Source organism: Triturus cristatus, chromosome 12, assembly GCF_964204655.1.
Source record: "Triturus cristatus chromosome 12, aTriCri1.1, whole genome shotgun sequence".
Classification (NCBI taxonomy): domain Eukaryota; kingdom Metazoa; phylum Chordata; class Amphibia; order Caudata; family Salamandridae; genus Triturus; species Triturus cristatus.
Genome location: NC_140595.1, coordinates 520,671,730 through 520,691,871, shown reverse-complemented (window position 1 = coordinate 520,691,871; position 20,142 = coordinate 520,671,730). Strand labels below are relative to the sequence as shown.

Here is a 20,142-nt window from a genome sequence, read left to right as displayed (position 1 = left end):
GTTTTTTGCAGCAGCCATATTAACAATCTGCGCTACTTTATGGTGAGCCAAATCTGCCAATAGACAAAACTTCAGTCTCTCGCCCTCTAGCAGGAACATTAATCACAAGAGTTATTGTGACATTTTTATTGCTACCTGAAAGCTGGATGCACAAGTAACTCTGCAGCAGGTACTTTAAATTGTACGTTATTGCTGAACACAGTGCCCCCCCCCCCCCCAGGTTAGTGCCCAGTGCAGCCGCACCAGTTGCACCCCCCTAAGGCCAGCCCAGACTATAATTAATTTAACTGCTTGTCCAACACCACTTTTATAAAGCTGAAAGGATTGTAAGGATGATACTCCACATACCTGAAACACTTTATACGCCAAAACCTGCAAATCTTGGGAGGCCCAAGGGCCATATGTACAAAGCTTTTTTAGAGGTCTTAAACGTCCAGATGTGCAAAATCTGGCCGTTTGCAATAGCAAAAATGCATTTCTTAAATGTACAAAACCAAATTATGATTCAATCACTTGCTACGGATTCGCAATTTGGGTTTGCAATTCGGTATTTGGAAAGAGCCTGCTTAGGGTATCCCTTCCAAATACTGATATGCATTAATGTTTCTAGACCAATTTACAATCACAAATCTTTTTCACCAACTACTGAAAGGTAATAGTAACCATTCACAAACGGGAAGGGACCTAAAGGTTTTCATTTTTCGTTGGAAAGCCATCCCATTTTTCTTTAAGGAAAACATGCTGCACTTAAAAGAATTTTTTTTTTTTATTAAAAAGTGATCAGAGACATGGTGGTCTGCTGACCCCAGCACACCACCGTCCCTACGATTCCCAGTGAGTCATAAATTGCGACCTACCTCATTAAAATTCATGAAGTTGTTTGATTTGCGACTCCACTGGGAATCGCTATTTTAAAATATATTATTTAGGTGACAGCACTAGAACTTCCAGGTGCTTCTCAGCTGGACTACAATGCTGTTAATAGTACAGTGGCAATACAACTCAGAAGGACGCAGGCCCTGTGAAAAAGGACACCTGCACATGAGCTTTCTTATCTCAAGCACGGATAACAGAGAAGTACAGTAAAGGAAAACAAAATCTCATGGAAAAGGAAATAGTATTTTCATAACGTTTAGGTTTGGCAGAGAGATAACTTAAGCAATCTCACCAGCCTCACATTTTCCAAAGAAACAAATACATTTATCCAATGGAGGACAGTAATTTTAGCAGGAAGGGGAGTGGATGGAACACACACTCCCTCACATCCATGCATTCACAAAAACATCCATTAATAACATTCACACATACACACATGCACTAAACACAAAAAAACAACAAAAAAAACCACAAATTACACTTGCCTGTGCAGCTCTGCCCCAGATATCCCAGGAGATTTGGAACTGCTGTTTTCCCTAACTGGCCAACTTTAGGTCAGCCAAGGAAAGGAGGCAGTAGTCCCTAACTCTTCACAGAGTGGGATGGGATCAGTGAGAGTGTTTATCAACAACATGCGAGAAAGGATTCTGGTTCTACGCCACACAGAAAGCAAAATGATATCCGTCTGCAAGTCCATGTCGTTACACACAAGCACAATATTTTATTAGTTTAACGAAAGGGGTTAAATGTCTAAACATTTTGCATTAAATAATTTTCTCCAACAGGCTAGTTCTTACAGCAGCAATAATATTTAGATCTCTCAACAACAATAAAAGCACCAGGATTCGAGCAAAATGAAGAGCACACCACTTTTTTAAAAACGCCGAAGTGCGGATAACATTAAGTTCAAAAGTATTTAGCTATTATTAATAATAATTTGACCACTTTACTGCAAAATATGTAAGTTAGTATTTCAACAAGTAGTGTCACCTGCACAGAAATTCGAAAATTGCCTAACAACGCTATTTGAGTTCATCAGTATTCCCACCTGCGTCGGGTGTACATACAGTGCATCCCAATAAAGGTACTACGAGTACTAAGTAGAACAGTACAAGAACAGTACCAGCTGAATCAGTTGTACAGAAATGGTCCTGCAGCAGTGCCACCTGTATAAGGTGGTCAGAAGCGGCCAGTGTCACAGCAGCAACACACCGCACAGGGTGCACAGAAACAGGCACGCACCCGGATTGCTATCGGCACAGAGTGCACACAAACAGCGTCACTGCAATAGCAGTACCACTGGTACAATGTATACAGAAACAGGCACTGCAGCAATATTCCTATCAGCACAGGGTGTACACAAATACTACCACAGCAGCAGCGTTACCCCTCGCACAGGGTGCACCAAGACCTGCACAAAATAGTATTCCTATCTGCACAGAGTGTACACAAACAGTACCACAGCAGCACCACTGGCACACTGTACAGAGAACCAGGCATGCAGCAGTATTACTATCTGCACAGGGTGTACACAAACGCTACAACAGCATCGGCAGCACCCCTGGCACAGGGTGCACACAAACAGGCAAGAAGCAGTAGTGGTGTACACAAACAGGGTCACAGCAGCAGCAGCGCCACTGGCACAGGGTGCACAGAAACAAGCATGCAGCGGTATTACTATCAGCACAGGGTGTACACAAACGCTACCACAGCATCGGCAGAACCCCTGGCACAGGGGGCACACAAACAGGCAAGAAGCAGTAGTGGTGTACACAAACAGGGTCACAGCAGCAGCAGCGCCACTGGCACAGGGTGCACAGAAACAAGCATGCAGCAGTATTACTATCAGCACAGGGTGTACACAAACGCTACCACAGCATCGGCAGAACCCCTGGCACAGGGGGCACACAAACAGGCAAGAAGCAGTAGTGGTGTACACAAACAGGGTCACAGCAGCAGCACCACTGGCACAATGTACACAGACAGGCATGCAGCAGTATTACTATCAGCACAGGGTGTACACAAACGCTACAACAGCATCGGCAGCACCCCTGGCACAGGGTGCACACAAACAGGCAAGAAGCAGTAGTGGTGCACACAAACAGGGTCACAGCAGCAGCACCACCACTGGCACAGGGTGCACACAAACAGGCAAGAAGCAGTATTACTATCAGCACAGGGTGTACACAACCCAAACGGTGTCACAGCAGCAGCACCACTGACACAAGGATCAACCAAATAGTCACACAGCAGTATTACTATCAGCACAGGATGTACACAAACGCTACCACAGCATCGGCAGAACCCCTGGCACAGGGTGCACACAAACAGGCAAGAAGCAGTAGTGGTGTACACAAACAGGGTCACAGCAGCAGCACCACTGGCACAATGTACACAGACAGGCATGCAGCAGTATTACTATCAGCACAGGATGTACACAAACGCTACCACAGCATAGGCAGAACCCCTGGCACAGGGTGCACACAAACAGGCAAGAAGCAGTAGTTGTGTACACAAACTGGGTCACAGCAGCAGCACTCTGGCACAGAGTGCACAGAAACAGGCACAGACCATGATTACGATCTACACAGAGTGCACACAAACAGTACCAGAACAGCAGCAGTACACCTGGAACAGGGTTCACGTACACAGACACACAACAGTATTACCATCTGCACAGGGTGTGCACAAACAGTATCACACCAGTAGCAGTACCCCTGGCACGATGTACACAGAAACAGGCATGCACCAGGATAACTATCTGCACAGAGTGCACACAAACAGTACCATGGCAGCAGTACCATTGGCACAGGATGCACAGAAGCAGGCATGCAGCAGTATTACTATCTGCACAGAGTGCACACAAACAGTACCACGGCAGCAGTACCCATGGCACAGGGTGCACAGAAGCAGGCATGCAGCAGTATTACTATCTGCACAGGGTGTGCACAAACAGTATCACACCAGTAGCAGTACCCCTGGCACAATGTATACAGAAGCAGGCATGCAGCAGTATTACTATCTGCACAGAGTGTATACACAGTGTCACAGCACCACCTGCACAGATGGTACTACTGCTGCACTCTTGCAGTACAATCTGTGCAAGATGTACGGAAATGGTCACAACAGCGGCAACACCTGCACCGAGTCTTTAGCAGAGAGTGCCGCAGTAGCACTGGCACAAGGTGTGTTGAGACAGTGCGACACCAGCAGTACCACTGGCACATGGTTACAGAAATGGTCACCGCAGCAGCAGGACAAGTTGCACAAGAAACAGTGCGACAGCAGCAACACTACCTGTAGCAGGTATGACATCAGGAGAAGCATACACTCCCTGCATAGCATGCACATAATAGAGACACAGTAAAAATACTATGACCACAATGTTTACATAAACATTATGACAGCATTGGCAAAACACAGAGGTTTGGTCTTGGCAAGCTGGTGCAATGGTTAGTAATTTATTTTACTGTAGGCATTCGCACAAACAGAAAAAAAACACATTGCTGCATTACTGTGAAGGGCATATAAATGCAATAAAAATATTTGAAAATTATTACCGTTGTATATAATTTAACATAATACAACAGCTGCTTCCTGGAAGGCCGGTGCGTTTGGAACTAAATAGAAACAAACACATGTAGTCTGAAAACACATCAGAAGAAAGAATTCTTATTTGCACAAAGAAAAGGTGCCCTTAGCTATGAGATACTGTAATCTGAAGGTAACGTTTACAATATGAGGGGACTTACAAAATAAACAAGCATTGGCATAGCCAATAGGTCTCGCCTTTGGGACCTTATACGTTTTTAGCCGTGCAACAGTTGATGTTATTGCACCAAGGATATTGTGCTGCATAACTAAATACTTATAGGGTCCCAAAAGCGAGACCTATTGGCTATGCCAATGCTTGTTTTTATTAGTCACAGACTCAGAAACTAATCTAAACTGGTTCTCAGATTGGCCCCAGGTGATTGGTGCTTCCTCAGTAATGGTTTATTACTATCTTAATACAATCTGCTCGGTGGTGTTGGTTGTTTCCTTGCCTTTCCTAGATGACATAACCTCTGTCACGTGTTGAGGAGACAGGCGGGGACAAGAAGAGACTGTGCAGGGATGTGCGTGCTCTTGATTCTTCGTTTCAGATTGAGAGCATGCCAGAGTTTTGGTCTTGAACTCCTAATGCTCTGCCCCTTAGTTCTCCAGTTTTTTTGTTGCTACGGATCTAGAATTCGTGTTTTGATCAGATCATTACCTGCAACATAACTGGGTACAAACCTGAAGGTGTTCTAGCCCTGTGCCCCAGTAGGCCTGTGAGTGTTGCACAGTATTTAACTTTGATCCTGAACCCTAAGGGATGCTACAGCAGGACTTTTGAAGCTGATGTGTTTTGTTCCATCATCTAAAGTTAATAAACAGTCTCTTCACAGGATATAAAGTTTTCTGGAGTTTACGAGTTTCTTGGTAAGACTATCAATTTCAATTTAGAGCACTCCTGAAGCACATGTTCAGTAGATGTCACATGTCTTAAGCACTGTCTAAATCAACAATAACCCGGAGATAAATAATGCCATCTGCCTATTAATACAGGTAACAGGAGCCGATTCACACCAAACATCCCATGCATTCTCCTTGGCTTTGTTTCCAGCGGTGGAGTACAACAACTCAGGGTGGCAGTCGGATGGTGCAAATACAAAAAAATATATAATATAAATATATGATGTCTTCAGATATAAGTAAGCCATGTCTTTGGTGCAAGACCATTGATGGATTGTCTTATTAAGCACTTGTTTAAACTGATCTTTTAAAGTTGTTATCCACCAATCCCATACTGTGAGCTGGTCTACCAATTCAGCTGGTGTAGGAAGCAAAGACGTCTTCAACAGGTCTTTCCCAAAAATGTGTGGCAATTTGCCAGAGTCAGACACTTTGATGTCTTATAGGGACAGACCATCCCCCTGCTATTTTTACCATCTCGGATAACACCAGTCTGGATTGGAATAACCTTTCTGACACCTAGAACCGATTTCAAAATTGCGCTCCCAGTTGTATCTAGCCATGCTTGCTCCTTCAGGGCCCCAATAACATAGATTATAGCAATCCAGCCAATCACCATGGATCTTGTGAGTTCAATTCCATGTCTGGATTCCAAGAAAGGCAGAATTTCCCTCAGTGGTCAGTGCTGAAAGTTTGGTAGCCTTGAGAATTTATTAGAAGAAGGATATCTGTAAGCACCACCAGGTATCTGTTAGACGCTTGACCTTCTGTACTGGATCCGGAGCTATCCTCGGTGTGGTGGGCTAGTCGAGTGGAAGGCCTCTGTTCTTGTTGCCGCCTGCCCGCAGGATCACTGATTTGCGCCATTTTGGTAATTTCCCTTCATCGGGCAGGCTATGCAACCCAAGCAATCCGAAACTAGCTACAGAGAAAGACATCCTTTTATTCAGTAATCAGTTTTGGGTTTATCGCGTTTGGATAGCGGTCGATAATGCGTGCAGGTACCAATATACGACTAACAAACGCAACTCCGTTTACACTAACGTTACTGGACTTTCCAAGGCACCCAATTTAAGGAAATCTCCCAAACTCCGCAAAAATAGCGTGCAAGGGGCAACTGCTAAAAAATCTACATGTAAAGAGAGCATGACGCTCGTCCTTAGATGCCGCTAAAGAGAGGCCTATAGTTGTATGGGCAGGTCGTTGGGGCGTTCAGTTAGTCCACATGGAGAGATGTTTCATGAAGCCAGCTTCTGGGAAGCTAAAGGCCAGAACCTAGGGTCCCACGGTAAGCTCGGCGTGCATTCGGAGAACGTGTCAGAGAACATGTCTTTTCTGCAGACCCTGATCGGTGGGCGCCTGCGGATTAGAAGCTGTGAGCCGTGACTCCTAGAAGAAGCTGCAGTCGGAGACACGGTGCCTGGCCTCGCCCCCAACGCAGTCAGGAATGAGAAGTTTCCTCACACCCACACCAGAGCCTCCCAATTCTCTGGTCCTCGAGGCCCGCTTTGCATATGAGAAAGGCAGAGGTTTCATCGCTGGATTACGATGACAGGCAAACAACAATCTGGGGCTTGGGCCAGCGAGAGCAAGCAGAAAGGTGACAGTCTGTCGTTTCCAAAGGTTGGTGGGTCGATGCACGTACTGCAGTGTGCGCAGCAAAACACACGAGTAGGAATAAAAACAAGCATTGGCGGCAAATGAGCGGCCGAGAGACGCGATCGGGGGGGTGAAGGGGGAGAGCGACGTAAAGCCATATGGCTGCTTTGCGCACATGCACGCCTCGTGCACTGTAGCTCTATGCGACGTAAAGCCATATGGCTGCTTTGCACGCGTGCACGCCTCGTGCACTGTAGCTCTATGCCAGCTGTAGCACTTTGAAAACTCCCTTACAAAATGTCTCGCTAGCAGCGCATGCGCGCTGGCTCAGCGAGACCTAAAAAGGTAAGGAAAAGAAAGGAGCATTCATAGAGTGAAGTTTCAGCGTGCCTGGAGTGTGCTTCTTGGTAAGCTTTTCTGAAAATGTAATCAGGTGAAATGCCACCACTCAAAGAAGCGTAGTAGAGCCTTTGACAGAAGTGGAATGTCCCAGGGCAGAATCAAACTGTTTATGACAGTTAGACCAATGGATGAAGACTGCTGTCAAAAGGCACGGAATGCAGTACAAATCAAAACATTCACCCTCAGTTAAGAGATCTAGGTTAAATCCATGATTCTTTTTCTCACCATGCCACCCCAGTTTAGACCTGGCCATATGCAAATCAGTCTTGACCCTGTGCCTCATGGGAACAGTCAAGCCCGAACTGCCAAGCCAGGCCCTCCCTGGACCGGAATCCAGCATCCTAGGACCGGTTTCGGGGTTTCACCCCTCATCAGCCAGGATAGCTTGAATCCAGTGGCACAGTGAGCACGGGACCCACGTCTGGGCATACCCAGCGCACTTAGGGCGAGAAAGCAAAAGACACATTCTCGGGCAGTGAAGGGATGACTTAAACCTTTCAGTTAATACATATACCTCAACAAGGGCCAATCCCCATTTACACAAATATTGATCTAAAATTAATAAGCAAATATTGCTGTAAAATTATTTGTTATGCGACTTTTATATCGCACAGGTGATTTCAGGACGATTGAAGCAAGTTCACCAACTCTTCACCATACAAAACGTCACACTTCGGTGAAGTGAGGTATAGCACTTTTTAGAAGAAAACTTATTTTTAGTAGCAAGTGGCCCAACTCCTCATCAAAATATAACTCTTATAGCAAAATATTCAATGATTCATAGCAAGTGCATAGCCCTCTTTAAAATAAAAAAAATAACAGATCACCCTTTTACAGCAACTGTACTACCTCTTTTTACTAAACTGAACACGCCACTATTCATAACAGGTGCACTACTCCATTACGTGAACAAGCAATGGCAAAGACAAACTGTCTGGCGTCTGCTGCCATTTTATCTTTATCTGTGCTTGTTTTCCTTTGCCATGGGTGTTGTAAAATATTATTATAAGATATCAGACATCAACAATATTTATTCTTGTTAAAGAAAATGGCTAAAAGCAAAACATTTTTTAATGTCAAAGAACACACGTTGTGGCAGACGTCCGTGGTACTAAAGGACCTATTTTCTGTGTGGATGTGCTCCTGGTGAAAGGACAGAATGCTGCCACCCACAGCGAAGTTAGCCAATGGCTGAAGTGTGCTGATCCATTGTCACATGCTGTACGCTGTGGTGTGTGGAAGAAAACTACGAATGACAAAATAACAGACCAACAGATGAAGATAGTTGGCTGAAAGCCACTAAAAAAGTATTATACAGAGGATTTCAATAAAATCAATAAGGTATTGACTAACACCAGCCATAACAAGTGACAAATGTATATGCAATATCCATATTTACCAACCAAAAAAAAAAAAAACACTCATGCGTTACTTAACCAGGGCACTCAGCCCTCTGGTTACAAAACTATCTGCAAACCACATCATCATTCTAACAAACAAAAGCCCCGTCTGCTTTGTTCCAATGTATTATATGTGCTGTTTCAAGCAGACGTTGGCCTGGCCCCACCTTAAAGTGCAGGAGGAAATAAAAGCGACGAACGAACATAAAATGCTTGCAGGGCCCGGGCCCTGGTGTCAAGTGAAGCTCCTTTATAAAAACACAATTACACGTTTTATGGCTTCAGCTAAACAGACAGCTCAAAGTGCTCCCCGCTGCTCCGTCAGATTACAACTTGGGACACTGTGCCAGTAACCATGGCGCTCACGGAGGCCGCTCTGGGCCTTCCCGCAACTGAAAGAAAGCGTTAGCGTTTGAAAGGAGAAATGGATGTCTCTGTCCAGGAGCTGGCAGACAAAGGGCAGCGGATGAAAAGGAGACGACGCCATTCCTCCCGGGCACCTCGTGTTCCTAGGCAGGGACCAGCAGCGTGTGTGCGCGTGAGGTGCGTCCAGAGGTGCGCGCGCCAAGGCAGGGTTCTGTGTGCGTCACCTTGATTGGACCAGCGGGTAGCGCGCGAGGCGCAACAGCGGGCCACTAAGCTGGGAGTAACCTGGCGAATAGTATTCATAGAGGTGACTAGCAACTACCAACGAATAATAAGAGCAACACCAGCAAACTCAAGAAAAGCACCAAGATCACACACATGGACGGAGTTGGCACCCGGAAGGTGAATATCCTATTTGAACGAGACACTATGAAGAACACGAAAACTGGGGCCAATAAAGGTCGGTCATGCTTATACCAAAGGCAGGCTCAGACTGAAGCCCAGGTATGACGTCCAAGATAATTTGTCATTAAATAATGCATTAGTCTCTACTCCACCGTGGTGGCCTACGTCCAACACGACTCCGCTCCAAACAAAATGAAACACAAGCAATGACAATACCAACAAGTCACACCACTCTGGCCAACGAGAATCCAGACTACAGAAGGCGCTCAGATTCCAGTAGCGCTTCGGGACCATACACATGGTAGGAATGCGCTAAGTAAAATCTCAAAACACATATGTGCTAGAAGCTGGGCCTGGGGTAAGAGACGGCCTCCGGTGCAGGGGCGTAGAGGCCCGCTAACTTTCTTCAGTCTCCTGCAAAGAGGTTTGCATAGGCCCTGCGCACACAGAATCCGACTAGGGGGCCCCCCAGATACATAGGTGTAGCAGATGTGCTCTTAACGCAAAAACGAAAAGAAAATCAAATTCTTTTTTTTTTGTTTCCAAGAAATACATTCTTACAGAAATTTTGCACAATTGCAATATTTCTGTAAGAATGTATTTCTTGGAAATAAATAATGTTGGTTTTGAAATGGAAAGCAGAAACTGTAAATAAAAGAGAACTTAGAAGCGCTCTTTATTCGTTATATAGCACTGTAAGAACTGTGTCGGAATCAAATAAACCTACTGTTTCCAGTTACATGGCCTACGAACGGCACTGCTACCCCCTACCAAATTATCTCACCTTACCTATGAGTCGGTGGGAAAGGAGCCTCTTATTCCGCCTGAGGGCTGGGACAGTTACATTTGCTTTGTCTTTCCCATTGGGTTATCACCCGAAACTCGATTCACTACCCTGCCCATGTGACGGGGTGAGTGGCCAATCAATTCAACACTTTTTGTTTTTCTGCAAATATTACATGAAATATATCAAGTGGCTTCTTTTCACATTTCTTAATAAGAGCAGGCCTATTAGTTTGGTTTCTGCTTATTCATGTATGCTTGCCTTGGCTGATGAAGACCTGGTTTTTCGTCTAAGCACATTTTTGAGGATTGCCACCAGGGCACGCAAGACAATGTCTAATCACTGAGTTTTATTCACGTACGGACAGTTCTTAGACATCGATTGGATTGGTTTTATATATTAGTGATTTATTTATTATTGAGGACTCTTGTTTTATTCTGTCATCCGAATTTTATGATATTGGGTTTATACAACCGTAATTCTAACTATTATGTATTCTTACTTTTTTCCCTGTCATTTTTAACCATTGTCGTACTTTTATGGATACTATGTTTATCCGAATAAAGTTTTGTGAACTGAACTGAAAAGGAAATCAGATTGAAGGAGTGCTTCGTATGGTGCCAGAGGTGTATGTAGCACAGGCCCTTGAGCCCCTACGTCATAGAGGGCCTCCAACCCTTCAGGGGACCCCCCCCAATTCAGTGCAAAGATTATGAATATTTGTGAGATATTGGCAGCTCAGTAGCTCCTTGCCACATTCTGTCGTGGGATCGCATCGTTCTGCGGTACCCCACTGTATGGTACTTAACCAGAACCCGTCAATTGTTTCCCTAAACAACTGAAAACGTTTCCAAAGCTCCCCAAGAAATTGGGGAAGGAAAGAAAAAAATATTACCGCCCTTAGGACAACATAAAAATCACAAGAGACCTTAATTTGTCCGAAACTGCCAGGGAGTAGTTTATTCTAACCTGCTTTCGCTTTTCGTTCGATTAGGTGCAGTGCTTGAAATGGAAAAATAGAAGTGCAGGTACTCCATACTAGAGTACTAGCTTGATTCTGAGAAGTGCAGGTACTCTCCAATTAAAAGTATTGTATTTCTCTTGAGAAGTGCCGGTACTCTTCCTCTCAAAATAAAAAAGTGCCGGTACTCCGTACCGGCCCATCTAAAGCACTGATTAGGTGTACTCCAGCCTAGAATGTAAAGAAACCGATAAAAAACAGCACAGACCTCTCAAACGTGATCTGGTACATCTAGTGGTGTAAAAGACATTTGAGCCAGATGACCTCAGCGGCCTGTGAGCATTATTTGACGAAGACGACCAACAGCAAACCATTGCATGATTAAGGTCACTATGACTATTTAACGCACAAAAAATGTCTGCATCCCTACACTTCCAATGGGTATCTGAAATATGGCGGCAACAAGCAAGAAACAACCGGAGGCAATGATACAGTTACATCCGAAGGGCGGGGCCAGAATAAAAGCCCCCTTTATGCCAGAGCTGTGTGCACATTTAGTAACTAGAACACCGATCTAGAAACAAATGAGAAAAGCCCAGCGTTAACCAAATCAGAAAGGTGCACCCCTTAATTTCAGAAATGTGTGCACGTGCAGTAACTGGAAGAGTCCTCTAGAAACAGATGAGCAGAACCCAGCAAAGCAAATCAAAAGGGCGAGCCCCTTTTATGCCAGAGCTGTCTGCACATTCAGCAACTAGAACATCAATCTAGAAACAAACAGAGCAAAGCCCAGCTTCAACCAAATCAGAAAGGCGCAGCTCTTTATTCCATATCTGTGTGCGCATTCAGCAACTAGAAGAGCCTTCTAGAGAAACAGAATACAGGGCAGGTGTGAAGGCCACAATACACGCCCCAGAAAACCAGCTGAAGGCAACAATACACGCCCCAGCAAACCAGCTGAAGGCAACAATACACGCCCCAGAAAACCACCTGAAGGCAACAATACACGCCCCAGAAAACCACCTGAAGGCAACAATACACGCCCCAGAAGACCAGCTGAAGCCAACAATGCACGCCCCAGAAAACCACCTGAAGGCAACAATACACGCCCCAGAAAACCACCTGAAGGCAACAATACACGCCCCAGCAAACCAGCTGAAGGCAACAATACACGCCCCAGAAAACCACCTGAAGGCAACAATACACGCCCCAGAAAACCACCTGAAGGCAACAATACACGCCCCAGAAGACCACCTGAAGGCAACAATGCACGCCCCAGAAAACCACCTGAAGGCAACAATACACGCCCCAGAAAACCACCTGAAGGCAACAATACACGCCCCAGCAAACCAGCTGAAGGCAACAATACACGCCCCAGAAAACCACCTGAAGGCAACAATACACGCCCCAGCAAACCACCTGAAGGCAACAATACACGCCCCAGAAAACCAGCTGAAGGCAACAATACACGCCCCAGAAAACCAGCTGAAGGCAACAATACACGCCCCAGCAAACCAGCTGAAGGCAACAATACACGCCCCAGCAAACCAGCTGAAGGCAACAATGCACGCCCCAGAAAACCAGCTGTGGCAATCACTCGTCTTCGGCACAGAAACAAACACCCAATCGGGTCGCTGCAGAGGTCCAGCTGACGGTCATTACTGTCGGGGAATCTGCGAGTATGATTTATGAATTCAGTTTTTCTCATGTGTAGGGTTAAGCAACAAGCACATGTATCCTGCACCGGCTCACACGGGGGATTAAATGCGAGCAGTGGGAACTTCTCATTAAAAGGGGCACGATTTCCCTCGGGTGATCTGTGAGGCAGTAAGCAGTGTTTTCTCGAGTCAGTTATGTTTCCCTTCGGAAATGAATTAGAACCTCCCCCCCCCCCCTTTTTTTTTTTTTTTAACAACCATGGTACGGTCCTTCTAATTGTCAGGTAACAATGAAACTGGATTTGAAGTTTTCATGTTAAGGTCTCCCTATCGGCTTCTGTGGAAAGTACAGCGCCTCACCACGTGCAAGAGACTTGTAAGTAAATGTTACCGCGATACAGCCACAGAGACGAGGACGGAGAAATTAGGTTAAAACTAGGAGCGTAGCTTGGTCAGGGTGGGCTTCACATGTTCTACAATCACGCTAGGACATTTTGTTAAACACATAAGTGAAGCAGGACGTGACCGGGCTTGAGGGGCACCAGAAAGAGACAGGAGGTTGGATTGTTAGAGGTACTTAAAAACGCAACAATTTTCAAACTAGTCAACATTTTTAAGGTCTTCGAGACGTAGAGTGTGTTTGTTTGTCATAGTGGGCATGTAAAAATTACAGGTGAAATCTGACAGGGATGAGAAGTACATTACCCGACTGAAAGCACTTGTACCCAACGATTTACTACAGAATACATTTGTTGGGGGGGGGGGCAAAATACTACAAACACCTCGCAGGAGCTGCGCCCCCGGTTAAAGCAGCATTGCACAGCAGAAGGACAACACACTCCTGTTCAGGCTGATTAACCCGAATTTAAACGGGGCAATGGAACACCTCAAGGAGGCAGGCAGGACAGTCTACATCCAGAGGTTGAGGAAGTGCGCCCTCTAGAGGCAACTGCTGGCACAGCGCGCACATTCCCTAATGCAGAATGTGATAGGGACTATTATCGTAGGATATTTAACGGAAGTTTATTGGGGAGAGTAGGGGCTGGCCACCGCACACCGGCATACAATGAATAAAAAAGAAAACACATTAGCTTTAGTTTATTGGGATACGTTTAACACCTGTAATATATCGCCCCGCCCCACAAGAAACATCTGTCACGTAACGTTCTCCTCCTACATCGGCCTGCGTTTGCTTTAGGGACATTTTCAAAAGGGGCTCTGATTAATGGTAAATGACTCAAATTAATTTGCCTCACGATCACACGCGTATTTGTATTTCCTGGTTAATTTGCATGAGGTGCGGCTGAAGCAGAGCGAGGGCGAAATGATCAGAGCGCGCACAGGATGTAGCAATGTGAATAAAAGCAAATGCAAAGAAAAAAAATACACAGATTTCAAACTTTCCCCTCGGGGTGCGTCTTTCTCCAGTGGCGGGCAGGTGTCCATCTTCAGACGAGCACACCTGCTGCCTTTTGCACTGAATGTTGCCCTATCCCAGAGTGAAGGCGGCATTTAGGATCAGTAGCGCAGCTCCCTCGTTGAAGAGTGAGCCGAGGCAGGAGCCGGGGCAAGACGCCCCACTTCTTGCCCCAGCCAGTCACCCCCGTTAAATGATGCTTCTACTGTGTGGAGCCGGTGGGAGCCACCCTACAAAACACGACCCAGTACCACCCCTCCACACTGCCCTTACCTGAGCCCGCAAGAGCGTCCGTCCTCCCCGCCGTCCTGTAGCCGGCTCTGTCCTGGGGAAGCAGGCGGGGCCCGAGGCAGGCGCCCCACCTCCTGCTCCTCAGCGGCGTCCTCTCTCACTCACTCTGCCCGCGCGCTCTCCCCGGGGAGTGGAAATGTGTCACACGGTGGAAGTTACACTCACCCCCTGCGGTCCCAAATTTAACGTAGGCTCGGAGCTAGGAATCAATATTTTCAGTATTATACGCGTGACCCAAAGTTTCAAATTGCAACCTTATGAGCCGGTGAACGTTCGCGGCCGGTGCTTTCAATGGGCAGCTATTGAGTACCAACTTGTAGTTTAAAAGGGAGAGTGCCAGCGCTTCTCAGCAGGACTGAAGTACCTTTAGGGTACCTGGTCTTGTGAGAAGCAAGCATGTAATCTGGCACAGCATATCTGTGCTTCTGACAGTGCTTAATTTGAGCCGGTGTTGAGCACCAGCACTTAAATTGGTTTCCGGTGCTCGGCACCGGCACCTAATTGTCAACACCACACTTAGAGCAGTCTGCCACATTGTGGCGCTGCTCATGTAATTTAGAGATGAGCAATATAAAAGTTGTTTAGGAAAACAATATACATAAAAAAAATTGTGAATACCTGCCTCCTCAACAATTCCTTTAGCTTTGGGGACCTGGAATAATCTGAACTGTCCCATTTACATGCGAGAGAGATGGTTAGTAGTTGTTTTGGCAGCGATGATAAGGGCGATGGGTGGTGCAATCTGCAGTGGCCTCGTGGTCAGAGCCCTGGCACTTAATATTTTACAAATTAAGCACTGGCTTTAATGTTTCCATTCAATGCACTGCCTGTAGCAATTTTTGTTGTTTTGCAAATACATTTATATAACGCTTCATGCACTTCACAAGGCGCCTAAGTACTTTGAGAGGCTGGCCAGTACGCTACTCCAGAAATTCTGAACCATGAGCGAGTGTGTACTAGAATATGGTCTTTGATTCCTGTCTTAGTCGAGTACAAAAATGTCAGTGCCTGCACCTCCTTGTGCCGTGGCTTCGAGGTCGGAGACCAGACGTCTACATTTGCCAAGACAGTCTGGGTTTTTCATCATCTGACCTAGAAAATTTAAGTAAAATTAGCACGCCTCGATTTTTAGAGAGAGTGGACTGAACATAGAGGAAGGGTAGTTTTCAGTGGTTCCATTGTAAGCTTAGTTAGCAGCAAGCAATGTAGTTAGCACAAGTGATGTGTGTACAGTTGAATTTAAAACCCACAGCGCTTTTTTGTGTTTTCTACATTTGCGAGTGCTTCAGTTTAAGCCTTAGATGCCCCTCGGCCAAGGCACCTTTTAAGTTCCACTTATATGTTTTTGGATTGTCCCGGTTTTACGTTTTAAAAGTCTGGTTACCCTTTACGGGGTGGGGTTCATACTTCATTGGTAATGCTTCAGGGTCGGATTGGGACCAGATATAGGACCGGGCACCCCTCAATAAGAAAAGTGGCCCACATTTGCGAATTGCAACCTTTTGTGAAGCATTGACTTTAAGTATGAGATGAGCGGGCTACTTTTAGGAGAATGTTATGGTAAAGAAAGCCTTGGATTCATTATATGGCAAGTAACATTGGTCAGGACTGAAAATTCCATTATTCCACTGACACTCGCTCTTCTCTTGACACTCATCTTAAGGTCCATGAATCACACTTATCCCATGCCCCCTTCATATCTCCGAGTTCCCTCCTGTTTATTAGGCCATTATCCATATATTATCCTGATGAAGGCAACAAATGATGAGCCAAAACGTGTACAAAGTTGATAATTGTTGAAAAAGTGTCTGGAAAGGAGAGGGAAATAGTGGATGAAATTCATATTGCTTGGTGTTTTTGTCTCCCTTTACCAGGACTTTTTCAGTAGTAATGTGTGAATGAGAAGAGCTGCCTGGAATAGTATTTGACTTTTTAAAAAATATTTTCATAGATATGCTGCCTACTAAATGGTATTTGATAGAAAAAGATGATGAAAATGTAAATAGGCAGTGACTGTTTACAATTTGTATGGATTGGCATTTGTATCTAGAGCAATAAAGATGAGATGATGTCAGTGATTTTCTTTCTTTTAATAATGGGGGAATGATAGATATTTTTATAGCAATCAATCAATCAGGTGTTTGTTAAGCGCGACTACTCACCCGTGAGGGTCTCACAGCGCTGGGGGCTTTCGCAGGTTCCACTCCATCAAGGAGGGGGTCTGTCGAAGGGCCAGGTTTTGAGGTTTCTTGTGAAGATGGGGAGAGATGCTGTCTGTCTGAGGTGGAAAGGGAGGGCGTTCCAGGCTCTGGCCGCGAGGAAGGAGAAGGAACAGCCGCCTGATCTGTTCTTTCTGGTGCGGGGGACCACAGCGTAGGAGAACTGGGGTGATTGTAGGGTCCTTTGGGGTGTGTGGAATTTGAGTCGGCTGTTCAGGTATGCTGGTCCGGTGTCACGGAGGGCCTTGTGAGCGTGGGTGAGCATCTTGAAGGTGACTCTAGCTTCGATGGGGAGCCAGTGGAGTGTGCGCAGGTGCTGGGAGATGTGACAGTGTCTTGGCAGGTTGAGGACCAGTCTTTCGGCGGCGTTTTAGATGTTCTGTAGCTTGCGGGTGAGGTCTTTGTTTATTTCGGCATAGAGTACGTTGCCGTAGTCGAGCCTGCTGATGACCAGGGTGTGAGTGACGGTCTTTCTGTGTTCGAGGGCGATCCATTTAAAGGTCTTGCGTAGGAGGCAGAGGGTGTGGAAACAGGAGGAAGAGACGGAGTTGATCTGGCGGTCTATTTTGAGCTCTGAGTCCAGGATGATTCCCAAGTTGCGTGCGTTGTCTGTGGGGGTGGGCGGGCTTCCGAGGGCGGGGGGCCACCAGGTGTCGTTCCAGGTGTTGGGGTTTGGTCCCATGATGAGTGCTTCCGTTTTGTTGGTGTTTAGTTGTAGGCAGCTGTTTTTCATCCATTTGGCGACGGCTTCCATGCCTTCTCGAAAGTTGTGTCTGGTGGTGTTGGGTTCGTTGGATAGGGAGAGGATGAGTTGGGTGTCGTCTGCATATGACACAATGTTGAGTCCGTAGGTTCTGACGATGGGGGCGGGCGGAGCCATGTAGACGTTTGTTAGACCTGGTATAATTGGAATGAGTCTCCTTTCCATTTTCTCTGATTGCCTCCTCTGTTTTTTATATGTTTTGCTGGTTTAGATGCTTTGGGCACTGTGCCACTGCCATTCAGTGCCACAGTGCAAGTGCTCCCTATGTTAAATTGATGTATTGATTAGTGACTCCATGATTGGGTTATTTGATTTACTTGTCAGACCCTAGTACAGTGCACCATTTGTGCCCAGGGCTTGTAAATCAAATGCTGCTGGTGGGCTTGCAGCACTGCTTGTGCCACCCACAGAAGCAGCTTGTAAAGTGTGTCTCAGGTCTGCCATTACAAAGCCTATGTGCAGTCTGGTACTGCCATGCTGACTGACCAAGTGCACCCACTTGCCAGTCCCTAAACCTTCCCTTATCTTCATATCAGACACCCCTATGGTAGGCCCAAGGGCAGGGTGCATTGTAAGTATAAAGTAGGACATGCCCTGGTGTGTGTGGCATGTCCTAATAGTGAATTACAGCCATTTTCGTTTTTCACTATTGCAAGGCTACCTGTTCCCCATAGGCCAGAATGGGCAGTTTGATTATTACATCTTCTAAGCCTAACTGACTCAGGGAACATGGTAGAAATTCGAGTTTAGTATGCCTGAACTCAGAATGATAAAATACATCTTTTGGTAAAGTTGGTTTTAACATTCTGTGTTTAAAAATACCACTTTTAGAAAGTATGTATTTTCTTGCTTAACTATCCAAGCCTGCCTCTGCTAGGTTGTGTATTGTGTGTCTGGTTCTGTGAGTGACAGGGGCTGGGGGATTCCGGGAGAGAGGGTGAGTCAGCACAGGGCTGAATAGGAAGATCTGCATGTAGATGGGTGGGGGGGGAGTTTCACCTGGGACCTGAATAGGGCTGTGCCTTCCCTCCACAATGCTGGCTCCACCTCCTGTGGTGTGTCTGATGTCCCTGCCCTGCACTCTGAAAGGAAAGAAGGAGTCTTGTAAAAAAAAGTGCTCCAGGACTGACCAGAACTGGTTTGGACTAGGCAAACGCCTCTCTGCCTTCAGAGAACAAAGAGAAAAGTAGTATAAATATGGGGACCCAGACCCCAAGACTTTAGATCACTTCTGGAACAACAAGAAGAAACCTCTGCCAAGGAGAAGAGAAGAACTAAAGGAAGCTGTAGGAGTGGACTGCCCCCCTGCCAGTGTGCTGTGTTGCTGGGTTGGCCTACAGTGGCATCTTCAGTGCCAAGGAGAGGAGAAGGAACTTTTGTGTGTACTTCATCATCTTGCAGAATATTTCTCCAAGGGCTTGAACTTGTGCTTGCCTCCTGCTGAAGTCTCAGGGACAACAGACTTCCCCACCAGCTCCCCACTGAATTTCCTTGCTGGGAATTCTATCTGCAGAAGCCTGCGTGTCGCTGGGAGCTGGAAGCGCGACGCAATGAGAAGAAGCGTGTCGCCGCCGCAGCTGTAGTCATCGCATCGCCGGAGAAGCATGTCGCCGCCGCATCTCCCAGAAGCGTGTCTTCGTTGCAGCTGTCTGCTGTTGCATCACCAGAGAAGCGCGTCGCAACCGTGAGGGTCACCGTCACATCATCGGAGAAGCGTGTCGCAGGGCCTGTCGTGGCTCCAAAGTACAGAGTCTCCGCAAGGCTGCCAAGGCTGCCATCGTCTCAACATCGTCGCATCAAGGGCCCATCTTGCCGCATCGAGGCATCGCATTGAGGCGCCATCTTGCCGCATCGCAACGAGAATCTACGCATCACCTCCACTCTGGTAATGAACAAGACGCATCCCCTACTCTGCGCAAGCATTGAGGCATGACGCATCATCTCCCCTGAAGCAAGGAACCGACGCATCTCCAACACTGCAAGCCTTTTGTTTATTTTGCGTTATGCATCCAGGTACTTTTGTGAGAACTGTGTTGCATTTACCAGCAACTTGAACTAAGTTACTTCTACCATCTTTAAGTCAATTTTGAGTATAGTATTGTGGATTTTTGTCGTTTGTGGTCCTGTGTTAAGTCTATATAAAGAATACACATTTTCATAAAACCTGTGTGGTGTCAATCTGTAGTGTTTTCACTATATTACTGTATGTGTTCACAAATGCTTAACACACTGCCTCTGAGATAAGCCTGTCTGCTCGTGCCAAGCTACCAAGGGGGTGAGCAGGGGTTATCCAGTAGTGTAATCCCCTTTCCCCGACTTCGAAGCAAGGGTCTGTATTTGGTCAAAGGTACCTACCTCTGCCAACTAGAGACCCCCAGTTGTAACTGCGTTGAAGAGCGTAGGGCTGAGGGAGGACCCCTGGGGGACTCCGCAGGTGGTAAGTGTAGGGTCTGAGAGGAAAGGGGGGGAGTCTGACCCGCTGCGTTCTGCTGTAGAGGAAGGAG

General features: G+C 46.3%; 1 protein-coding gene across 3 annotated transcripts in view; it reads right to left on the bottom strand.

Annotated features, from left to right (window-relative positions):
- Nucleotides 1–14,773, bottom strand: part of ADCY7 (adenylate cyclase 7) — a 621,989-nt gene extending 607,216 nt beyond the window's left edge. For all 3 annotated transcript variants that reach the window (XM_085639173.1, XM_085639172.1, XM_085639171.1), the window contains exon 1: nt 14,639–14,773. The gene's annotated coding sequence lies outside the window, so the exon portion shown is untranslated. The remainder of the gene's footprint in view (nt 1–14,638) is intronic.
- Between the last annotated feature and the right edge of the window lie 5,369 nt (nt 14,774–20,142).